The sequence below is a fragment of the Aedes albopictus genome, chromosome 3, assembly GCF_035046485.1.
Source record: "Aedes albopictus strain Foshan chromosome 3, AalbF5, whole genome shotgun sequence".
Lineage (NCBI taxonomy): Eukaryota > Metazoa > Arthropoda > Insecta > Diptera > Culicidae > Aedes > Aedes albopictus.
Genome location: NC_085138.1, coordinates 90,613,157 through 90,634,152, shown reverse-complemented (window position 1 = coordinate 90,634,152; position 20,996 = coordinate 90,613,157). Strand labels below are relative to the sequence as shown.

General features: G+C 36.9%; 1 protein-coding gene across 1 annotated transcript in view; it reads right to left on the bottom strand.

Moving 5' to 3' along the window:
• Positions 1 to 20,996, bottom strand: part of LOC109423702 (pseudouridine-5'-phosphate glycosidase) — a 520,698-nt gene that overhangs the window by 252,123 nt on the left and 247,579 nt on the right. The window lies entirely within an intron of this gene.

Below are 20,996 nucleotides of genomic sequence, written 5' to 3'. Positions count from 1 at the left end.
CTAGAAAAACTTTGCAGACGTTTTTCTATATATTTCTCAAGGTTGCAGTTCAAAAAAGACTGAAGAAAATTTTGGAGACGTTCTTAAAGAAATACCGTATTTTTATTTTTTTTTCAGAAAACGCTGCAACAATTTTTGGAAATTTTTATTAGGGATTCACGAGGAAACCAATGAATAGAAACTATGAAGAAACTGTGGTGAACTTTATAAAAAAAAACTTGTAAAAAAAATCTAAATGGAATCCATTTTTAACGAATAATCATGGAGCAATTTCAAAACGAATGCGTGGAAGGGTTTATCAAGAAGTTCTTGAATAAACTTCTTGTGGAAGCACGAGCAAACTTTGGAAGAATTTTTAAATTTTAAGGATTTTTTAAGAAAAATTGAAAAAAAAACATGGAAGAATAAGGGTCGTGAGTTCAAATCTCACCTGAGCTGTGGATTTTTTCCCAATTTAACCAATAATTTACCCATCTGTACATATGTACGTTGAGTTATTTGAATTTCATAATGGAAGAAATGTTAAAGACATCCTTTTCTGAAATTCCCTAATCCTTGACAGACAAAAGAAGTCTCTGAAGATAGTTTTAAAAAAATCACGAAGAATCAGTAATTTTTTTTTTGGAAGAATCCCTGAAGCAATTTCTCAAGTCGAATTCCTCAAGAAATCCCTGGAGGCATTCTAGGCAGAATTTCAGGGGAAATGTCTTAAAAAATTCCTGGAGGAACAGCTGGAGAAACTTATTGGTAAACCCCTGATGAAATTTGTAAAAGAAGTTGTTTTAAAAAAAGTGTTTGGCCTTTTTCTGAATTTACTCATGGGGTGGAATCTCTTTTTGGAAAATCTTGATAAATGCCTAGAAAAGTTTTGCAGACTTTTTTCTACACATTTCTCAAAATTCCAGTTTAAAAAAAATTGAAGGAAACTTTGCAGACGTTCTTGAAAGAATTCTATACTTTTATTTTTTTTTTTTTTTTGAGAAAATGCCGGAAGAATTTTTGAAAATATTCATTAAGGAATTCATGAGGAGACCAATTAAAAGTTTCCTAGAAGAACTCTTGGATGCATTTCAGTAGAAACTCTGAACGAACTCTGGTGAACTTTATGAAAAAAAAAATGTAAAAAAAATCTAAAAGGAATCCATTTTTAACGAATGATCATGGAGCAATTTCGGAAGGAATGCGTGGAAGGGTTTATCAAGAAGTTCTTGGATAAACTTCTTGTGGATGTAGGAGCAAACTTTGGCAGATTTTTCAAATTTTGAAGAATTTTTAAGAAAAATTGAAAAAAATCCATGGAAGAACTATTGAAGAAATCCTTTCTTGAAATTCCCTTATCCTTAAATAAAAAAATGATGTCTCTAAAGACAGTTTAAAAAAAATCAGGAGGAATCCGTGGAGAAATTCTGAAAGAATCCTTGATGAAATTTCTCAAGGAAGCTCTAGTCGAATTCCTCAAGAAATCCCTGGAGGCATTCCAGACAGAATTTCAGGAGGAATGTCTAAAGAACTTCCTGGACGAATACCTGGAGAAACTTCTTGGAAAACCCTTTGTGAAATTTGTAAATAATTCAGTAAGAAACAAACAAAAAATATGGGGGCCTCCAGTTAGCCTAGTGGATAAGGCTATGGATCGCCAATCCGGAGACGACGGGTTCGATTCCCGTTCCGGTCGGGAAAATTTTGTCGACTCCCTGGGCATAGAGTATCATTGTACTTGCCTCACAATATACACATTCATGCAATGGCAGGCAAAGAAAGACCTTCAATTAATAACTGTGGAAGTGCTCAAAGAACACTAAGTTGAAGCGAGGCAGGCCAAGTCCCAGTGAGGACGTAGAGCCATAAAGAAGAGAAGAAGAATGGAGAAGTTATCCAAATAAGTTGTTGGCCTCTTTCAAAAAGTACTCATGGAGTAAAAGTATTTTTGAAGGAATCTCTTTATGGAAAATCTTGAAAAATACCTACAAAAACTTTGCAGACGTTTCTCTATATATTTCTCAAGATTGCAGTTCAAAAAAACTGACGGAAATTTTGGAGACGTTCTTAAAGGAATTCCGTGTTTTTTAATTTTTTAAGGAAATGCTGCAAGAATTTCTAAAATATTCATTTAGGAATTCATGAGCAAACCACTGCATGGTTTCCTAGACGAACCATTTATAACGAATAATCATGGAGCAATTTCGGAAGAAGACGTGGAAGGGTTTAGCAAGGAGTTCTTGGATAAATTTCTTGTGGAAACACGAGCAAACTTTGGAAGATTTTTTTTTAGCAATGTTTAAACTTAACATAAAAGAAGCGAATTGACCTAATCTCAATTCGTTTTCCGACTGCGCAATTTCCACTTCTGTGGAAACTTCCAACCTTTTTCCAACATGTCAATTGGCGGAAGAAGCTATATTATTCAAAAAGATAATTTCATTAATCTCAAAGTAACAAAATCTGCAATCTCATAGGTAATTTTCCAGAAAAAAAAATAGTTAAAAGCTCTTTTAGCAAAAAAAAAATGAAACAAAAAGACAAACAAATCTCAATTTAACAAAGGAGCTTTTCTAGAAGTATTTTGTTCTAATATATTCGAGAGAAATGATAAAAAATGTAAAACATTTAAAAGATGATTATCTAAAAGTTAAATGCAATTTTTTGTTTTATTTTTTTTTTTTTTTTTGAGGACGAAAATAACAATTTCAATGTCTTTACCCATTAACGCTCAACGCCGTGTCTCACAATTTAAAGCTATGAATAAATTTGTTATCGACTACACTGCAGCTAAAAGTGCAACAGCATCAATCTGTCCAGGTTACCTCGTTCTTTCTGATCTGCTTAAAACGCATTCTCGATTATCACAAATGTGATGTTAATCTGGCTAACATGCCTATTCATGTGAACTCACATGCCTCCCAATTTGAAATGTCCACAGTGACTCTTTTACACAAAGTTGTACACGTTTTCAAAAAAGCATTCGCTCACACGTCTTTTTTGCTAGGGTGATCTCTTGAGTATTGAGGAAGCGATTGATGACGTTCCTTTCAATGCCATATTCAAAGTCGCATGACGTCACAAGCTACCTCCAAAGAGCTATAGATACTCTTCCTATAGCTTCCTCTTCCTGTGTCCTATAAGCTCTCGATGCGCTTATGCGTTCATTCCCTCTTCTAGGGCACCCCTGGCTATTTCATCACCTTTCCCTTTCCTAATTCTCATCCCTTGTCCCATTCTCTCTCAGGTAAATGAAGAAATAGGCTTAAATATGTGGCGATGGCACAAACGTCCCAAATGGAGGATAACGTGCCAGCATTATGATACCTGATACCTACGGGGTCCACCATGTGATTGTTGGGGTCCACTTTTGGATAGATCGTATTCTCTTAGCATATGAAATCGGTGACGACAGTGAACCCCCAAGATTTAACCAATAGTGGTCCCCTTGACTAGCAAATTATCGCTTTCCAGCTTGATTTTACCACATGTAACTGCTGTCTAGGAATATGAGTCATGGTCTCCTGGTGGAAGTTTAGCAGTAGAAACAGATTTGAACGGGAAATTTGAGAACAATTCCACTATTGGCGAAAATGCCCTAATGAGGGAACATGGTTCGCGAGAACAGGTCTTGCTCCTGGGCATTTGAAATGGGGCCAAGTGAGTTAAGTACCAGGAAGTTTCCAGTGAGCCCGAAATAGGGTGCTACAAGGGTCTACAGGGGCGTCTTACGGGGTTATTTCAGGGGATTTCAGGAGCCTTAAAAGAACATTCCATCAGGCTTCGTTGGCATTTTAAAGGGATGATGGGGATTTCTGGAGCATTTCAATAGCATTAAGGGGATTTCAGAGATGTTTCAATGGGCTTCAGCGGCGATTCAGGGGAAAGGGTCTCTCCTGAAAAAAATACGCCTTCAGAAGACGTTACAAAGTGGTTCATGAGCATTTCAGAGAATGCCATGGGGTTTCAGGAGCATTTTAAGGGTATTCCATGTAGTGGCGTTTGAAAGCATTTTACGGGGTTTCTGAAGCCTTTCAAAAGCTGGAGGAAAGGTCTTTGACAAAGTGGTGACCACACGGTTAGATACGGGAAGTAGGGAAGTTGGCGAAAACACGGAGAAGAATGTTAGAAGAGCCAAGAAGGTTGAATGGAGAACAACCTAGAACAACCTAGAAAAGTGTAATTAGAAGAGAAAATAAAAATGATGAAAAGCAGTTCTTGCCTTTAGCCTATTTTAGTAGAGAGCTTCACCCGAACTCGTAACACGCTTAGTACAGTGGATTATGTAAAACTACTTAACGCAGTGTCAACTACTTAACGCAGTGTAGACCTGAAGTAGTCTTGTTAATCTAGAATATCTCAAAACTATCTTTAAATGACTCATGATATGCCGGGGGATTAAAGATTACAGTCTTAAGCTCATTGTGAGACTAACTACTGTTATCATCAAGAGCTAAACATTAGGACAGTTTGGACCAAGGTAAGTAAAAGGAAGGTAATCCAATATGTCAGATTCCACCATCCGCCATATTGGAAAACCTAACGACAGCTGGCAAGTTTGTATTCAATTTTTTCACTAGTGAGATGACAAACAAAAACTTTCAGCCCTAGCAACGTAGCAACCCCACAGAAACCATGCACGCTTAACTTTCTCAGCACTAAAATCGAATAAACTCCATGACACTCATCGAGTGTTTCCTACTTACACGGATTGCAAATTAGCTCGTACACCCACTCAAGCAAATATTTTGCAATATTTTCGGCAAAGCAATCTCTTTTGGTTAAGAAATCACCATTGTATTCATAATTAACAAAAATGCGGGGGCACGATCAAATTTTAAACCTGGGGGAATATTACTCATTTTATGAGTGCCATGGAAATATGTCAACATTGGTTATCCGTGTTGAGAATGTTGTTGCCGATGCGGCGCAGCAACGCTTCTGTAGCGTTCTGCAGCATAAACAAACTGGCCGGCTGTCACCTTCATCCCCCCGCAGTGTGCCGCACTCCCCGCATCCACTAACTGCTTATACGCTAACACCTTCCTTATAAACATCTTGGTTTGGACGACCCTCAAATTCCATAATAATACTAGCTGTACCCGGCAAACTTTGTCTTGCCTACTGCGTTTTTTTGACGTTTCAAGTTTCTATCCAAGACCATGTCCCCGGTCACAAAATGTATGGATGATCGATTTTCAAAAACTCTCAATTTTTTCATGTTTTTTGCCTCATAAATCTTTTTTGGGTGAAAACCTTACAGAACAAAACGAAGACGATCAAAATCGGACCTTCCGTTCGCAAGTTATGCGCGGTCCCACGTATGCCGCTGCATTTTTATATATATATAGATAGAAGACTTCAAGTTGGTCCAGTCACCACGATTGATTATGAAACGTTACACAGTATGTCAGATATAGCTGATGTTACGAGTGTAGACCTGAAGTTCTGAACTCATAGTGTCTGAAAAAGCTATTTGAGAATGCAAGAGCTTCAAGGATCTCAGCAGATTATGCTATGCTATTCTTCTTCTTCTTCTTCTGTATGGCTCTACGTTCTCACTGGAACTTGGCCTGCCTCTCTCCAACTTAGTGTTCTTTGAGCACTTCCACAGTTATTAATTGGAGGGCTTTCTTTGCCTGCCATTGCATGAATTTTGTACCTTGTGAGGCAAGCACAATGATACACTATGCCCAGGGAGTCGAGAAAATTTTCCCGACCGGAACGGGAATCGAACCCGCCGTCTCCGGATTGGCGATCCATAGCCTTAACCACTAGGCTAACTGGAGACCCCATGCTATGCTATTATTCATGGCTAAAACACAAAGTTTTTATTGTAGATTTGAAGGGCTTCATTATAAAACAGTATGGACGAACCTGGGTGTCCCAAAGGTTTATAATAACATATAGTAGACTTTAGATTGGTCCAGTAACCACGGATAAATATGCAACGTTACTCAACATAGCAGATATGGCTGTTGTTACGAGAGTAGACCTGAAGTCCTGAACTCCAAGGTAGTTTGGCTGACCTGGAATATCCCTGTAGTGTCTCTAAATGACATTTGAGATTTCCAGAGTTTCGCGGATCCCCGCAGATTATGCAATACTATTATTTATGGAGAAAATACATAAAGTTATTCTTGTAGATTTAAATCACTTCATTATAGAACAGTTTGGACGAACCTGATTGTTCCAAAGGTTTAAAATAAAAAGTAGACTTCAGATTGGTTCAGTAACCACGAATAAATTTGCAACGTTACTCAGTATAGCAGATATGGCTGTTGTTACGAGTGTAGACCTGAAGTCCTGAACTCCAAGGTAGGTCTAAATAACATTTGACATTTCTAGAGCTTCATGGATCCCAGCAGATTATGCAATACTATTAATTATGGTAATAATACATAGAGCTATTCTTGTAGATTTGAAGGACTTCATTATAGAACAATTTGGACGACCCTAAATGTCCCAAAGGTTTATAACAAAGTAGTAGACTTCAGATCCAGAAACTGCAGTTGATTATGCAAAGTGACTCAGTATAACAGATATGGTTACTGTTACGAGTGTAGACCTGAAGTTCTGAATTCCAAGATAGTTTGGCTGACCCGGTATATCCCTATAGCTAGCCCTATAGTGTCAATAACTGGCATTGCAGATGTCAAGAGCTTCACGGATCCCAGTAGGCTATGCAGTGCTATTATTTGTGGCGAAAATACATAAAATTGTTCTTGTAGATTTGAAGGACTCAAAGTTTAGCTATTAGAACAACTGGTATATCAATAATTTCGTTCTTCCAAATTTCATGGTGTTTAGGATGTTCTAGGTTATCAATGAAGTCCCAAATACAAATTTCCCCATTTTTCCCTAATAGAGACTCAATTTGCAAAAACTCCTATATGACCCCTCCGGCTCCAAAGGATTAAGGGCGATTCAGGGGAAGGGGTCTCCCCTGAGAGTTAAGAACGCCTTCAAAAGACGTTACAAGGTGGTTCATGAGCATTTCAGAGAATGCCATAGGGTTTCAAGAACGTTTTAAGGGTATTCCTTGTGGGGGCGTTTGAAAGCATTTTAGTTTTTAGGAGTTTTGAGGGCATTATATTTATATATTCAAGATCAGGATCGTATCAGGAGGGTTTCAGGAAAACCCTTACATCCAAGTGTTTTTGTAAAGGCGTGTATGATAATCTATGAAGCTTCCTGAAATGCCTCCGAAATCCCCCTAAAACCTCCTTGAGACGCCCCTAAATGCCCCCTGAAACCCCCTTAAATGCCTCTGTGACCCACTGAACCTCCCCTGGGACCCATTGGGACCACTTGAGGAGCCCCCGAAGCCCCCTGAAACCTCCTAGGACTCTTTTGAAACGCCCCTGAGATCTCTTGGTACCCTGCTGAAACCGCTTGAGACTCCTTGCAACGCCCCTACAACTTCCCATTGCTCTCCCCTATAAAAGCCCAGCCCTCTGACCGCGACCGCCTTTACCATACACACTCAATCCTGAATTGCTTGTTCGGTACTTTTTTGACGAAAATAGAACAGCACTACGATTTCGGTAGTTTCGCTAATCGATTTGACTGAGGCTCAGTACAGCAACTGTCAAAAACGGGTACAAAAGGTAAACAATCCATTATAGCTGTATTCAGCTGTTCTAATTTCGTCAAAAAAATACCGAACCCGGTATTCAAAATTAAGTGTGTAGTTATCGTCATATTGCATTTTCTAATGCAGGGTTCTGAATAGTCTTCCACTTTTCATGAGGTCACAAAAAAAGGTGCATAATTCAAAATTGCATAAAAAACCTGCATAAAAAGTCTTACTGTAATAATATTAATAAAATTATTAATAAAATCTGTTAAGAATTGATCAACATCAATGTCACTACACAGTGATTCACTCAGACCATTTTTTCGGATCTCTGTTCCGGTCAGACAAAAGCCAACACACACGGATGAAAGCAGACCGACGACGACGACGACGACGACGACGACGACGACGACGACGACGAGAACTGGATAGTAGTTAACAACCTTCCGGCTGGGAATCTGGGAATCCACCCTCCACCCCCTTTTCTAAAATTACGACCGATGAAAACGACATGCCTGCCTTTGATTCTGGCTTCCGTAAGGGCTTCTTTTTGTGCTGGCGACTTCTTTAGGTCACCACACAGCTCACACCATCCCGAGCAGAGAAGCTTTCAGGCTACCTGACTTGATGTGGTTTGTATTGTCTGTCATTCCTCGTTCTGAAATAGTTTGTGGAGCAATGCATGGATTGGTAGTTCAGTCACCGACCGAGTAAAAGCTCTATGGTGTGGTCCAATGCCGGGCGCGTTTATTTTACGACGACAACGGGCTTTTGTACACCGAAAGGGACGGGCAGTGTACCATAACGCCGTAGTAATGCATTGGCTAAAGACAGTGGCATGAGTAATGGGTTCAAGGAAGGCTTAAGTAAGGCAGTCATATTGCAGCAGTGCAGTGGTGATCAGAAAATTCTGAATCAAATTGAAATAAAACTTGAAGATAGAAAACTGAATTGTAGACATTGACGATCTTGATGAAACCTCTAAGATTTACGACTATCAGTTTCAATGAAATATTAGCAACAAAATGTTGTGAGCAACAATAAAACCTCTTTAAAACTATTATATCTCATTTTTCCCCTTCAATCTAATTAAAATTTTAAAACAATATGTTTGAAGTAATTGATGGTACTATCTATAAAGAGTAACAACGCTCCTAGTATTCAAAAAGTCTTTCTATCCATTTCGTTGCCAAAGACCACCTTAAAACTCTTATAAACCATGTCCAAGTCCTTCAGCTCTTGAATGTCTTTCCCAGCATTTCTCACCCCTACTGTACACCAAATCAGTGCAACCGGAAGCATCCGGAAACAAGCACATGTATGTAGTCTGCACATATATGTATGCCCAACACCCAAGAGCAATGATGTTTATTTTGTGCAGAGCTGCTTTTTTCGCTGCTGTCGTTTCGTGTTTACGTCCGTCCGTCGTGTCCTGACTCCGTGGGCGGAAGACCAAGCAAACGCACCACACATCCACAATATGCTCCATTAGTAGCTGTACATGGGGACTAGGGTGGGTCAGCGTTAGATGGGAAAATTTTAATTCAACTCGGTTCAAGGTATCTACTAAAATAACTTAAGAAAATTCGCAAACGGATGCATCCCTTCACTATGCTCCGCATTCTGATTTAAATATGAATTGAATTCATTATGGAATAAAACCTTTCTTGTGTTTTTCTCTTGACCAGTCAAAATTTTACTGGAATCATGCAACCAGCGATAACAAAATATATGTCAATTTCTTGATTTTTACCTAGGCTAACCGAACCAAGTGGAATTTACAATGTTGAAATACTTTGACATCCATGTGTACAACAGGAACACGTGTTTGATGACAAATCGAAATTTGAACTGCGAAAATAAATCCACGTGCTCCGATGGGAATCGAACCCCCGATTTATAATTCGCTAGACGGGCGCTTCTATTCCTCGAGGCTACTGAGCCACTTGGAGGAAGCTTGTGCTTTTACAATTAATTTAGACGCTAGAGAAAACCGAAGAAGCTGACCCAGTCTAATAGGGTAAATACCTCCAGCGCAACGCAACGGATTGGGAAGGGAGCCTTTGGAGAGATGAGAAGCTCGTTTTCCACTGTTGTTGGTACCGGCGACGCGACGCTACGGTGGCGTTGATGCGGTTCTTTGGATTCACAAAAATGACGACAACACATTGTCGTCTTTTTTTATTCTCCACAAGAGGACGACTGGTACCTTAACATGCAACGCAAGGCTGCTAACGGCGGAGATGACATTTCCTAAGACTAGGTAGATGATGCAAGTGGGAATGTGTGCATTTGCGGTCGGATAGTTGTTCGAGGAAATGGGATTGAGGTAGATACAAAAAAAAGTCTAGATTGTGTGAATACACATCGTAAGGTGAATGCTTCATGGAAGATTTCTTCCGGAAATGAGCTTTGGTTTGACATTGCTTGACAATATTTCGTGTCAATGGCATGGAATCCACCTTGCACTCTTATGTGCTCATACCAGATAGCATGCATCCAAACGGAGTGAAGATATCTACTAAAAAAAGAATTCGAAGAGCGTTTCCCCACTTGAAAGCTGAATTTCTACGAAAGTCATTCAATATTTCCTTATAAAAATTCTACGGAATGTTCTCCAGCATGTTACTAGAAACGAGAACTTCGAGAACGTTGCAAGAGACTTGAGTGGAAAATAACTGGATTTATCTTTTCTATGATAATCACTAGGGCAGAATTGTATCTGCTTCGTCGCATCGTCTGCATGCCGAAATTTGACAATCGTGATCAAGTATGGTGAATCTGACCATGAGAATTTCGCATTCAGTTGACCAAGTGGTATTTTCATGTAGCTTCTGTTCACTCTCTCCTGGAACACCGTGTACAGTGTGCAGTTATATGCAGTCCAGTATATGAACAAGACTCAGAGTAATAGAACACAGCCTTAGATGTTCGCTTTACAAGTCAACGACGTTCCACAAGATCTCGACTTGCCTGCTTGTGATCACCAACGGTAACCCGAAGCATACCTGTAGTGGCAATGTTAGTAGTGGATCAAAAGAAAACAACATACGGCTCTCAGTAGGCCTTCGTTAGACATTGAGTCTCCAGTTAACCTAGTGAAGGCTTTAGATCTCCAAAGCGTGCTGTATGTAACAACTGAGAGTAAACGTAGGCAGAATATCGGATGAACTTGGCACGGAGGCAGAATAAATTAAGTTTTATCATGATGTGGTCTTCTATATAGTTGTTCCTCAACGTATCAAATGCTATTTTTCAATTCTGAGCCAAATCGAACTGGCGTGCTAAATGAGAGACTGGAGGTCATCCAATTTCCCATATATTTGCCAGCCAAATTTATGTGTCCAGATTATTACAGGTTCTGACTTAATTGGGTTTGGATTGCGTTGCAACTCTCGTTGCAATGCAATGGTTGCAATAACATCTTAATAGTGACAGCAGCTAGAGAATCATTCAATGCATATTAACCAGGACTTTTTGATAGATACTATGTTGATATCATCCGGCCCGAATTCAATTATAACCATTAATGAGACCACAAGTCTCTTCAGAATTACGAGCTAAATTCTAATTTTATGGAAACATGCCCACAGTGTCCAATTCCGATTGCTGTGTGAAACTGATTCATCTATATTCATCACCACACCGCTGCCTGCTGGTCTGATTGCCCGACATGTTCTTTGCTTTCAAACAACGGCGAATTTATACAATCTACTGACTCACAGATCATAGAATCATGACACCACCGGCCGTGTCCGTATATCAACGTTTAAAAAGTGACCGAACGTGAGCTGCAAATTGAATCTTTTGGCATGTGTCAATCTTCGGGGTAGTAGGACAGTAGGTAGTAGTTTTATTGGACCGAGATCAGCTCTCATCGTAATACAGGCCGCATTGGGATGGAACGTGCTTTGGATGAGGATTTGGGCGGTGATTGTTTGTTTAAGCCGTCGTCCGCCACTTGGTCCACCGATGTCGGTGCAGTGTCCCTGCGGGGACACGTGATGAACACATTCGGTGGAATGGGGTTGTGATTCCAAATGATGAATACTTAAAGTGGAAGCATTTTAAAGCTTTATTTATTTTTATTTTCTTCACCCTTCTTACACCTTTAACAGATAATAAAAATTTTATCCAGCTGAATAGTATAGAGGTCAATGAATTTTGGCTTTCATGTGGTGTGAAAGTTGAAAACAACTATGAACAACTTTTCCACAAACACTTATGACTCAAAACGTTTTTTTTTTATTGAAATAACGTCTTCATAGATGTTTCAGGATAGTTGACGGACATTTAATATAAAAAAAAAATGTGAAGCGGACAAGGCATGATGGTAAAAGCACATGACTATCAAGCCAAAAAATCGAAGAGAGTAATGTTCATCGCAGAACAATGATTTTTCCTGTCTTTTTAATTCAATTTATTTCAAAACCATATATTCCAATTTTTTGCTTTATCTTGCGATTTTTTTTATTTATTTTTTCTTCTGTATAACGTTGACTCCCAGCCTAAAAATTCAACAATTTATATAGTATGATCAGTTTTTTGCTATTAAAAAATAGACTTTTGATACAAAAAAATACTTACACAACCGTACTGACGTTACAGCGAATTTGAAAAATAAAAAAATAAATAAATAAGGATAATGAATCGGGTTTGAAAAATGTTATTCGATATTTGTTTTTGAATGTTTTAGTATATTAGTCAGAAATTTATTTTTCACATGTTATGTAAATTTTAAGACCATCACGAACAACGTTTTACAGAATCCATTGTATGTTTGATTGTTTTTTTTTTTGGATACTCATTTTTTTTTGTGCTTTAGGGTCACTTTTGACTCAAACCATACACTGCGACAACGAGCTGCTCCCAACGGAATGCGTTAGGAAGGTTCAGAACGATTCCATGTAGATAACAAAGTTAGGTATTTTTAATTGAAAATTGCATGTATAATTTGTTTTTAGTATTATAAATATGAAAAAATTGCTTCATTCAGTTTGTTTCAAAAATCGATGAGAAATAAAAAAAAATCGAGAAAAATATAGTTGCATTAAAATTTTGTGGCTGGAAAATAGCTTTTTACAGAAAATATAATAGAAAATCGAAGGGTAAGGTTTTAAAAAAAGAGATAATATGTGATATCAACGTGGATGAGCAATGAATAGTACTCTTAGTGCATGTTCCTTTTTTTCTAAAAATCCTTCAAGTATTCTTTAACACCTTCAAAGATGTCCGTTTAATCCAGAAAATCGTTTCCGAGTTGCATTTTGCAAAAGTTTTCTTAAAAATAATGCAAAACAAATAAGGCTGATGCAAATATTTAATTTTCAAAAATTCTAAAATATTGAAGAGGTGAAAACAACATGGCGGCCAATGACTGTATTTTAAATTTAAAAAAATATTTTAAGCAACACATTTTCAGTATTTTTTTTTAATTTTTCCCTAACTAATTTTTAACCGCCCCCACCCCTATGTGTGATTGAGGCGTATTGAGTTAGTGTGGTCTGAAATTGGATTGATTTAGCTTCGGTTGGTTCGTTCAAATTGTAGTTTTAGCATTCTGGAAATACTATAACCTGCCCTGAGGCAAGTAATCTCATGCCGGGATTGGATCTCAGCCTACGGCCCTTCCAATTTAGAAGGTGGCGCTTAAGCCACAGACTGTTGTAACAGACTAAAACGTTACATTTTGACACCATGAGAGGTCTTGGACATAAAAGAAAATTTTATTTGTATCGGCTCAACATGATGACTTAAAATGCAGGGGTTTTCAGCCTTTTGATACGCGTAGCACTTCATATCTCGCGTTTAGTATCATGCGGTCGTAACTACAATGATCGATTTCTCTTAATCGATTTTCTCTTTGGATTATTCCGGGAAATACGACCAATATTCGGATGGTCTCTCGGTGTGTTTCGATAAAGGACGACTAGGACTAGCATCTATAACATACATACATAGCTAGTCGCGTTCGGTAATTTTAACCGAAATCTCAACTGTTGAGCGTTTGGTAACGGTTTTTTAACAAAATTCTGTAAAAAAGAATACCAAATTTCGGTAAAATGTTATCGTTTATCTGTCAAACTCTAACGAAGTTCGATGAAAGTTAACGGTTGAGATTTCAGTAAAACATTACCGAAATCGGTGATTTTTTTTTAAGATTAATATATTTACCTTTATCTCATACTCCCTGTCTGACTTCATTTTTATAAATATCTCTCGCTTTGTCGATGATCACGATGAGCAGAGTATATGGGGTGATGATTCTCTGGCGATGTCTAGACCAATGACGACATTTTTGGCGAATGCAGGCAAACTGCCCATTCGTCAAACTTTCCCTCAAAGCTTTTCAACAAATTTCTTTCAAGATTTCGTATGACTTTCTCACCGATTATTGTAATATATTCTAGTTAATTTAGGTAGATGCCTTATTCAGTCTTGGAGTGTACTCAGCTGATTAAATTCCAAAATTTGTTGAAAATTCCATAAAAAAGGTCATTGTAATGCTTCGGCTAATTACTAACAAGCCCCGATTTCAGCAATGAATTCCTGGAGGAATCTCTGAAGGAACCACTTGAGCAATTCCTGAAGGAGCTGCTGGAACGACTACTAAAATAATCCATGGAACAACTGTTTAGGAAATCTCTGCTGAAGATTCTGAAGTAATTCAAAGAATATAAAAAAGTCTCTAGCGATATTAGTATCGCTAAAGGAATTGCAGAAGAAATTTTAAAAAATCTGAAGAAAATTCTAAATGCATTGCCAAGTGTATTCCTATAGAAATTTCTTAAAAAAACACTGGATATTTTAAAAATCCATACATTGGTTTTCGGAATAAATTTCAGTAGGAATACCTGAAAAAACACCTGGAAAACCCTGCCCAAGCAACATTTTGAATGCCAATTGGTCTTGCAGAGGATTTGTAAACCGTCATAAAACCTGATATCTTTTATTTCGGTTTTATGATGGTTCTAAGAACCTCTTCTAGGCTGTTTGACTAGAAAAATATTACTTGGGTGGTGGAATATCCAACAAAACTTTTTGAAAAATTAAAAAAAAAATCGCGGAGAAATCCTCTAATAATAATCCAAAATATTTGTTTTTCATGAATTCCTAGAAATCTATACAGAAATTTGAAGAGGTACGCTTGAAGGAAATCCTGGAGGAATGTCTAAGAAAATGCATAGTGGGATATTCGGCAGAGTTTCTGATAAAATCTCTGTGCAAATTTCTGCATGAATCTTTGCAAGAATGTCTTCCAGCCTTTCCGTAAGAATCCTTATAAGAATCTCTGAAGGAATCTGTAGAAAAATTTCTGAAGGAATCCTTGGAGGTTTTTCTAAGAAATTCTTAAGAAAACCTTGAAGCAATTTCTGCATGGGAAATGTCCTGAAGGAATAGTTAAAGGAAAGTGAAGAAATCTTGGAAATTTACTTAATAATCTATTGTAGAATTTCCAAAGCAATTTTTGGACAAAACTCTTAAGAAAGGTTCTGACAAAATTTTGAAGGACTTCTGAATTTTGCATTCTGAATGTATCCGAGAATCATATAAAAACATGGAGTATTTTTGGTAGATCTCATGGAAGGTTTTCTAGAAGAATTCTTTGAAAAATTTCTCGAGGAATCTGCATGAAAAAAAAATCTGAAGAAACTCGAAGATGAATTTCTGGAACAATCTAGATATGTAAGATTTTTGGAAGGAATTCTTGTTTTCTAAAGGAATCCCTACAACATTTTTGGAAGTTATCCGTACAATATTTTTTTAAAGAGTTCTTGGAGAAATTTTATAAAAGAATATATGACAGAATATCTTTAGGATTTCCTGGGTGATTTTTTAAAACAAATCTACGAGGAGTTTCCAAAGGAGTCCCTCAAAGAATTTCTTTACGAATCCATTTGAGATTTTTTATGAACTCGTGAATTGAATTGAATCCAAGGATGGATTTCAGCAAGACTTCATGAAATAGTTATCGAAAAATCTGTGGAAGTGTTTTCAAAGGAATCCTTGGATAAATTTGTTAAGAAACCTGTTACGGTTCAAATATGTATCATGGTAAAGCCGTGGTTTTGTTAATAAATGTAACGATTCGTGCACCGCGTGTAGAGCACCCCTGCAACGATCACCAGTTTCAGACATCAGTTACCAATGCCACACACCTCAGACGCAGACCAGTCGATGCATTCGGAGAATTCGACGACCGATCGGCGATCGGCAACGAGAGATTGTTCGGACAGCAAACGCGTGGTTGAAATTAGTCCAGGTGGGAGGAGAGAGATACACCGTATCTCAGGTGGAGAGGAGACCTCGGTGTAGACGTCGGCTCTCTGGCGCAAGCAGAATTCTCACCGTCTATCGTGAGAGGCTGCGGTTCGTTCGTCTGCGATCAGTACTGCCCATGATCGCATAGTTGACGTAACCACCATTGACAATGTCAGCATTCATAAGCTAATATCTATCACATGTGCATAATTGTGACCAGTTTTATTCAATAGAGCACGACATGCAATCACTAGCTATATGTCAACGTAAAAAAATCTCAAATTTCTCATTATTCATTGTTAAAATTTCAAAAGCGTGTTGAAAACTACAGTGGCGCTTACGTCAACTATGCGATTATGGGCAGAGTATGCGCTTCTTCAGTAGTTGTCAGCCCGGGAAGCAAGCCAGGTGTGCTCACTTGGAGCATGAGAAGTGGAGTACGGAGGAAACCCTCATCCCGATAGACAAAGGGGTCTGTGGACGAGATTTGGTGGCGTTCTCGACGACACCTAGGCGGCGTGCAGAAGGTCGTGGGCAGGAATGGAAACTCTGCTAGCCTCGTGGAGGCGAAGATGGTGCACGAATCGTGTTAGGGAAGATTGTGAAGGCGTTTTTCATATCGAGAGCGGGCAGAAGTAAAAGAAACAGAAAATAAATCAATGTATGAAAGGTGATGTTCGGTCTTCTGATTAGACGAAGAGAATGCGCAAAACCCAAAAATGTTACAAACCTCTGAATGAAAAGCCATGGGAGATCTACTTAAAAAATCCCACGAAAAATTTGTGAAGGAACCCCTTGGGCAGTTTCTATAGGAATTCCAGAATTCATCTCACATTTTTTAAAAGAGTCCCAGGAATACCAGGAAGATTTTTTGACAAAAATTCAGATTTTCAAAAAAAAAACCTGGAACAATTTCTACAGCAAACCCCGGCGAAAGCTTTAGAATAAATCCTTGGAAGATTATTTGAGAGAATGCTTAAAGAAAGTTCCAATGGATTTATCAGAAAAAAAATGCAGAAAAGTCCCGAAAAAAATAGAAAAAAATTCTGCAAAATTTTCCAAAGTAATCCCAAACGGAATTTCTGCAGAAACTCACACACAATTTTCTTACACAACTCTTCGTGAAACTTCTGGAGGAACCCCTGGTGGAATTTCTGGAGAAATTGGAAGTTGCTATAGATTGGACTTCCAAAGTAACCCCAGTACAAATTTTAGAAAAAAAAAACCTTTTGAAATATTCTCAGAAAAAAAAAACTCTGAAATAGCCTCTGAAGGCATCGCTGAACGTTTAATTGAAGGAATCTCTACAGAAATTTCTGAATAAATGTCTAAAGAAATTTCAAAATTAATCTCTAAACAAATTTAAAAAAAAAATCCCTGGGGGAGTTTCTGCAAAAGTCCATTGATATTTTTTTTATTTAATTATTTTTTTTAAGAATTTTTTGTGGAATTTATGGAATAGAAGGAATTTCTGAACAAATCCCTGAAAGAAATTTCCGAATGAATCCATGGAAGATTTTTTGGAAGAATTCGTGAGGCAAATACAAATTTCCGATCAAGATTTTTAAAACCTTTTTTTAAGAATAATTTCTCAAAAAATTGTAAATTTTCTAAAGGAATCTCAAATGCCTAGAGATTTCTGAAGTAAACCCTGGATGAATTTCTCAAACAATCTCTGAAATGATTTGTGAAAAATCATGAAGAAATTTGTGAAGCAATCCATGCCAGATTTCGTAAAAGAATTCTTTATGACACTTCTGGTGGAACACATGGAAGATATTCTGAAACAATTTGTAACATGATGTTTTGATTAGGAATATTTTCTTCGGAAACCGTCGTAATACAAAATAATATCAAAATTTCAATTACCGTTGTTAGAAATAACAGAAGTTGATATAGTTCTGTTGTAAGGATTTTTAAAGGTGCATAATCACAACAAAATCTTGACTTAATTCATTATTATTTTAGGAACAAAATTATAACAAAACTTGTCAATTTCTTGATTTTGCTTTGGCTAACCAAGCCATGTGGGAAATTACACTGTTGAAATTGCTTTGACATCCATGTGCACAACAGAACATGTGCTCGATGAACAAATTGAGATTTGAATTATGAAAAAAAAAATCCACGTACTCCGGTGAGACTCGAACTCACGACTTCCAATTCGCTAGACGGGCGCTTCCATTCCTTCAAGCTACGGAGTCACTCGACTATCTCCGTCGCCAGCAGGCCTGGAACTGAACTCGATTCCACAGTCGCACATGGTTATCTTGTGCACAACAGTGTATGTGTTAGATGTTCATCCAATCCCATCCGAAGGAGGATTGGATTGTGAAAAGAAGATAACCATGTGCGACTGTGGAATCGAGTTCAGTTCTAGGTCTGCTGGCGACGGAAATAGTCGGGTGACTCCGTAGCTTGAAGGAATAGAAGCGCCCGTCTAGCAAATTGGGAGTCGTGAGTTCGAGTCTCACCGGAGTACTTGGATTTTTTTTTTTCATAATTCAAATCTCAATTTGTTCATCGAGCACATGTTCTGTTGTGCACATGGATGTCAAAGCAATTTCAACAGTATAACAAACTTGTTTAATTTTTTCAAACAGATGTATAGCAACATTTGTTATATTATACATTATGAAATAATGGCCTCTAACGACGAATTTCGTACCAACTCGACTTCGGGGTTGGCAGCACCCCCTCAGAATGTTATGAAATTTTGTAGGTTTCGAGACTTTACCTTTTCAAGCAACTTTGCATATTTTGTTTTTTTTTTCAAAATTAGCCTAGACTAACATTTAAAAAGAGTCAAAGTTTTTTAACCGTTTTTTTTTCACAAAAAAATAACTCGAATATGATAAGATGTACAAAAAAGTGATGTATGAGGGACATTTAGAGAATTGTCCAAGCTTTCATGAAAAAATATTTTAAAAATTCTAAATACATTTTTACACGTTAAAAAATATATTTCTAAAATTAAAAGTCAATTTACAGAAAATGCCCACTTTTTTATGTTTTCAAATTTTTTTTCCAAGAAAGTCAATATTGTTGCCTAACTTTCCTCCACACATCACAAGATGGGCACTTTTAAGGAAAAAAAGTTTTTCTAACAAAAACTTTTTCATGTTTGTTTTTTTAGCGTGTTGCGCATTAGCCGTTTTTTTCACAAAAAAATTAACTCGAATATGATAAGTTGTACAAAAAAGTGATGTATGGGGGACTTTTAGGGAATTGTCCAAGCTTTCAATAAAACATATTAAAAAAATATAAAAAAAATGTTTTACACGCTAAAAAATATCTTTTCAAAATTAAAAGTCAATTTACAGAAAAAGCCCACTTTTTTATGTTTTGAATTTTTTTCCCTCCATACATCACAAAATGGGCACTTTTAAGGAAAAAAAAATTTTCTAAAAAAACGTTTTCATTTTATTTTTTTTTTTGCGTGTTGTGCATTAACTCGTACAGTAATGTATCCAGAATCCTAATGACAATCCATTAAAACTTAATGGGCTCAACTACTTTTTTAATATCTTAACGTGCTTGACATTGAAAACGTGCTTGATATTGGAAAGGGCTCAAGACAAATTTGCTTTTAGGGTTTTATATCAATGAAAACGCTTGTGTATTGATGAAATATGTACATATGTATATGTGTATTCAATTATTTTCTTTTCTACAATATATACATCCTTCTTTTATACATTCTATTGTAACATTTTTTGAATATTAGATCTTTAGTCTATCTGAAACAAAGTAAACTTTTTTGGATTATCTTTTGAATTCGAAAACTTCTTCGCTTCAATTTGATTTTCAGAATGAATGAAATTTTTGTGTACCAGGTATTGTTTTTACGTGACTGTATGTGTATAGTTCTTCAAGTTCATCCGTCATTTTTGCATATTGTTCATTTGAAATAAAGCAGAAATTCAATTTTGTTATATGTATATCTGACTGTTTAACTGCCCAGTCATACAGTTCTCGAGGAGTTGTGATTGTTTTTCCATAATCTCGAGCAAGACTTGCTCGTTTTGCCATTCGCCAACAGCGTCACATGGACCTTTGTCATGTGAAGTTGCGAAGAAGTGCCATTCTGCTTCCAATCCATAATTGGACCGAAAACTGCACAAACTGGCAAATTTTTTTTTGTTCTTATAATGAGCTGCTGCTCCATCTTACATGAAAGTAATTTTTGAGAAATGAATCGATTGTTTAATGAAATCCAGCAGTTTTGATATAAATAACTGAACTGCTGTTGTATCGTGTGTAAGTACTTCAGATATTATTATAAAGCTCAAGTTTTCCAACTTATTTTCTTTTCTGTAGTACACTTCAAAGGGGTGAATGGTAACTTGAGAATTATTCCAATGGTAACCTTGAGCTGAGTTTTGAATGATAAATGAATAATTTTCTGAAAAGTCACAAATTGTTAATACTTCACCCTGTTTAAGAGATTCTTTTTTATCCCGCAAAAATGAGGATTGTTCTTTATAAATGAAATCATGAGTAATAAGCTTATCAACTTTTTCTACAAAATACGGAACAAACTCGTCTAAAGTCTTAGTAATAGTTTCCAAATTGCATCGATCAGTGGTTAGCCATTGTTGAAATAAAACCGATTCTTTATCATTCGCTTCTAATAATGATGTTAGTTCACTGGTTCTAGGCACACAATAATACAATTTCAGCAAACAGAATGCTGTTTTAAGCATTCAGATATCAAAACAAGCTGAGAAACAGGTTCTATTCCAGTTGGGATGTAACGCCAAGAAAAAGAAGGCACCCAAACAAACAAAGTTGTAATGCCCATTGAGTGTTATTAAATGGGTATAAGGATTCTTGATACATCCTGTACGAGTTAATGCGCAACACGCTAAAAAAAATAACATGAAAAAGTTTTTGTTAGAAAAACTTTTTTTCCTTAAAAGTGCCCATCTTGTGATGTATGGAGGAAAGTTAGGCAACAATATAGACTTTCTTGGAAAAAAATTTCAAAACATAAAAAAGTGGGCATTTTCTGTAAATTGACTTTTAATTTTAAAAATATATTTTTTAGCGTGTAAAAATGTATTTAGAATTTTTAAAATATTTTTTCATGAAAGCTTGGACAATTCTCTAAAAGTCTTTTCTATAGGTCTTGTCATTTTTGAGTTACATCGATTTTAAAAAATTCTTCGAAAAA